This window comes from Erpetoichthys calabaricus, chromosome 4 (genome assembly GCF_900747795.2).
Source record: "Erpetoichthys calabaricus chromosome 4, fErpCal1.3, whole genome shotgun sequence".
Lineage (NCBI taxonomy): Eukaryota > Metazoa > Chordata > Cladistia > Polypteriformes > Polypteridae > Erpetoichthys > Erpetoichthys calabaricus.
This window is the reverse complement of record NC_041397.2, coordinates 77,545,128-77,549,974: the sequence shown is the minus strand read 5'-3', so window position 1 is coordinate 77,549,974 and position 4,847 is coordinate 77,545,128.

Below are 4,847 nucleotides of genomic sequence, written 5' to 3'. Positions count from 1 at the left end.
TGTCAATTAAATTAAGTTTATGCAAATAGTCAATAGTCAATATGTAGTGTTGGCCCTTCTTTTTCAAGACCTCTGCAATTCGCACCCTGGCATGCTGTCAATCAACTTCTGGGCCAAATTCTGACTGATGGCAGCCCATTCTTGCATAATCAATGCTTGGAGTTTGTCAGAATTTGTGGGTTTTTGTTTGTCCACCCACCTCTTGAGGATTGACCACAAGTTCTCAATGGGATTAAGGTCTGGGGAGTTTAATTGCCATGGACCCAAAAGTTCGATGTTTTGTTCCCCAAGCCATTCAGTTATCACTTTTGTCTTATGGCACAGTGTTCCATCATGCTGGAAAAGAAATTGTTAGTCACCAAACTGTTCTTGGATGGTTGGGAGAAGTTACTTTATCTCACAGGCAAACAACAGTTTTTACCACACCAGCTAAGTATGCCGTGACTCATTCATCTTGCCCTCAGTTTATTACCTGAAGCGGTTTTGACTGATTGATCTCAACACAAAAATGAAGGTGATCAAGCAATATGAGAAATGAAAGAAAGCGAAACCAATCGCATGTGACTTTAAATTACCCCATGGTAAACGATGTTTACTGTACTGCTGCACTGTGGCTTTGAATCCAGTTAATGTCCGAAGCTTCTTCTTTATGACTCATGATGTGACACTTCTTACGAACCACCATGAAGGGGTAATGAAACCCCAATAAACCCCTTTATCTGTTAATGTTTATTATTAACAGGCTGAAATGATAAAACAGAAAACATAAGAGTGCTGAAATTCTGTCGGTACAATTCCACTTCTCACAGTTAACAATGAACACTAGGAGAGGCTCATACTGATGATGTAACATAACACAAAGAAAGAAATCATGAAACTGTTAAAGGTTCGACACCCTTGTGAGCAACAGTAATAACAAAACAAAATGATAAAAAATATAAAAATTACACAAAAAAAGGAACTTATTAAACAATATTATACATATGGTCATGTTTGAATACATATACTGGTCCATCTTATGTTCAGATCTACTTACATATATATATATATACACTAGGGGGTTCGCCCCCTGCTCGCTTCGCTCACCAACCCCCCTGGCTTGTGCTACGCGCCAGCCATTTCGCATCTCGTTGTGAAGAGGGGGGCTGAATGCACCCCATGGAGACACAGTCATTCCTACGAAACGCCCTCTTAATTGTTGATTCAAAGGGAAACAATTACCGTTTTTTTTTTACCTCATCTTTGCTCAGTCAGCTGCTGGCTTGCTGCTGCTGCCAGGCCGTGTGATCTGCATCTCGCATGGTGCTTTGAACATTTAAAAGCCTGTACAGCAGCTGTCCTACTCTTTGTCTTTTATTTCTTGCCCCGGGTGTGGTTAAAGCTCTTGGCACAAAGTCTCGTCTCACAGGACCTAAGTACTTGATATTTTTTAGTTTAGAATTTAAAAACGTAATAAGAATCTGAAAATCCAACAATATCACATTAAAGTTCGATAAGTTCTGAAAAGAATGATACCACACATATATATGTAGGTTTTAGAATAAGCCCGATTTAAAGTGTGACAAAAAATGTGACATAAAATCGGGGCACAAAATTGTTGCACTTTTAGGCTTAGGATTTTATATATATTGAGTATATATATATACATAAATATCAATTATACAGTATATATACCAGTAACAGCACACTGCACGATAACATGCATTGAATACACTTGACTTGAGCATTCATAGTTTTCATACTCTTTCTCTGTACGTTTAGCATTCGTTTGCTCAGAGATTGAGGCTGATTAAGTCAGTGTTGGTGTTGCAATTACTTAGTAGATTTTCCTTCATATTTCACTTAAGCTGGCACTTAAGTCTTCAATCTGCCTCAAGAATGATTTAAAATATGAAGAGGTAGGGGAAGGAGGTAGGGATGAGAACAGTGCCCATACACATGCACTGCATGACCGCCTTGCTGGCCACTGCCGAGAACTGATTCTACAATAAAATAAAATAAAAATAAAAAGAAGAATAACCTTGGAGGTCAATCATCACCCTGAAAGCGGCTAGTAGACGTCACGTAGTATATGTGTACCAAATATCAGGTCAATAGTTCAAACGGTTTGCGAGCTACAGGTGATTTGAAATCCTGCACAGACAAATGGACAGCCACGGTGGTGTATTATATAAGAAGATGTACCTACGCAGCAAAATCACCAGTGTGACTTTATCACAATGAGTTAATTTAACTCTTTGAAAGTATTTGGAACGTGCATATATGAGTGGCAATTATGTCTGCCTATCAAGGTTTAGAAAATAGGATTGACTTTAAATTTTAACAGTCACAACCACTCAAAATATTTGACATTTCAGTCAGCTGTAAACTAATAACCTACTGAATTTAACAAATATGTAAGTGTGTCCTGTTGGAGGTAAACATGAACAAGACAAGATACAGTAAGTACTGTATGAATGATGTCTTAAGAAAAGTACTAATTTAGGTTTACTAGTGAAAGAAAATAAATGGAACAGTAAGATGTCCATGAGTCTGATATTGGCACTAAAATTTTGATGATGCCCCAATGGTAAGTTAATCCCCTGCTGAGGGCTCTGCTACCTTTAGTGAAGGCTTTGCTACCAACAGCACTACTGAGTATACTGGAACATCCACAGCCACTCAGTCACAGCTTTGTCTGGTACTCTCAAACCACCAGTTCAATTAGTACTAAAGCTCCGAACTTCTGTTATAGCAGGTCAGGCTGCTCATTGGCACCAGAGATAATGTACAGTATACTCCTGGAACAAAAGATATAGAAAGCTGCATAGGCAGCATTTTGCTGTTAACCTCACTGATGACAGATACACACGTAGATTCAGAGACTGGAAATGCATACATCAGGCATGCTGAAAACATAAGTGTAAAACTCATGGGGAAGCAATTGCAAATACCAAAATTATGCCAAAAAGAATGTCAAAACAGTATTTGCTGCTACTGGTCAAAGTTGTAACAGATATTATTTGGTCATTTATGCCGTTTGATGGGCAGGCATCCATATGTATCATTTGTAAGTAGATATATATTAGTGTTAAAAAAATCATTCAAACTAGATGTTAAGCCAGTTTATGTTGTTATGACTGGATTTAATTTTTTTTTTTCAAATGAATGTGTAATTAACAATAATAAAATAATATCAGGCCCACTTTGAAATCCTGGTGCTGCTTCTGACAGGAATATTTCAGATTATCCATTAATCTAACTTTCATGTCTTTGTCGAAAGATAACCAAACTACCTAGAGAAAAAAACCTTTTAAGACATGAGGGGAATGTGCAAACCCCACAGAAACAACATCTGGATGTGGGATTCAAAACAAGGCCAGCACATATATGAAGTGGTAGCCCTACTTACTGTGTCATCACATCACACACAAGTTTTGAAAATGTCCTCTTCAATAAGATATACAGAATTTGTAAGACTTTATAATAATTTTTTTTTTTCAATAATAGACCTTTGCCAACCTTTGCAACGGATGAATAGTAGAGGACACAGTCACTAGGGCACAACACTACTGTGTACTATTAGCTTTTGAGTAACCCCTCACAGAAATGGTAATAGAAAGGCATAGAATATGAACGGATGCCATCTGTCATAAACAGAGAAAATTTGAAATGAGAGCTGAGCTGACACAAGAGCAATTTGGAATGGAAGAAAGCAAGCCAGATGGAGACATGAGTGCGGAAGAGAATTGGTGTTGTTTTTGAGAAAATAAGTTCAATGAGCAATTAGTTTACTGCTTTGTATAGTCTAGCCCCAACAGGCCGCTAAACTTCATACAGTTTTTGTGTATCCATTTGTCTCCCTTTGTTCATATTTTTGAAGCGTTTTTATATTACATATTACATACTGGTTTGCCAAGTTCTTCTGGGCCTGATTGTACTCAATGCATTATTTATCAAAGCCTCTGTAGCTTCATTTGTCTCTTTTCAAAGGAGAGAGAGTGAGGCTCAGGTGAGCAGGAATTACTAGTTTCTGGCCAAGGTCTCAGGCTATGTGAATTATGGACATAAAGCTTTATTTCTTTTTTTATAAATGTTCTTCTTGTATGTCCCATGTTTAGCTCACTAATCCCTGATGGTTTTCATCACTCTCTCACTCTCGCTGTCTTTGCCAGAGATGTTTCTTTCCTTTTATGTATGCATTTACAACCTAGTGCAAATGATTAAAATACAATAGGATAAAGAAACAAGAAAACAGTATGTTTAAGTCACAACAAGAAGTGGATTAAATATATTTAACACATTATTTCACAGCAATAATTAATCCATTGGGATAAAGCCAATAAAAGGCACACAGGCAAAAAAGTTTTTTTTAGTTATTCCTCTAATTGCCTATTTATTACACATTTTAGTTAATCACAAATAACTACCTAGGACCACTGTACAAAACTCAAGCCCATGTAGAATAAGAGAAACAAAATAATCATTTTATTAATCACTCTGATTGGGCAGAGGAGAGATGCTGGGTATATTGGGAAAGGATGTTAACACTAGAGCTGCCAGGCAAGAGGAAAAGAGGAAGGCCTAAGAGAAGGTTTATGGATATGGTGAGAGAGGACATGCAGGTGATGGGTGTAACAGAACAAGATGACGAGGACAGAAAGATATGAAAGAAGATGATCCGCTGTAGCAACCCCTAACAGGAGCAGCTGAAAGAAGAAGATGAAGAAGAATCACTCTGATTGGGCAGATAATGTAATGTATAAGGTAACATATGACAGCTTTGCGCAACTGTATATCTATACTAATAAAAGGCAAAGCCCTCACTGACTCACTGACTGACTGACTGACTCACTCATCACTAATTC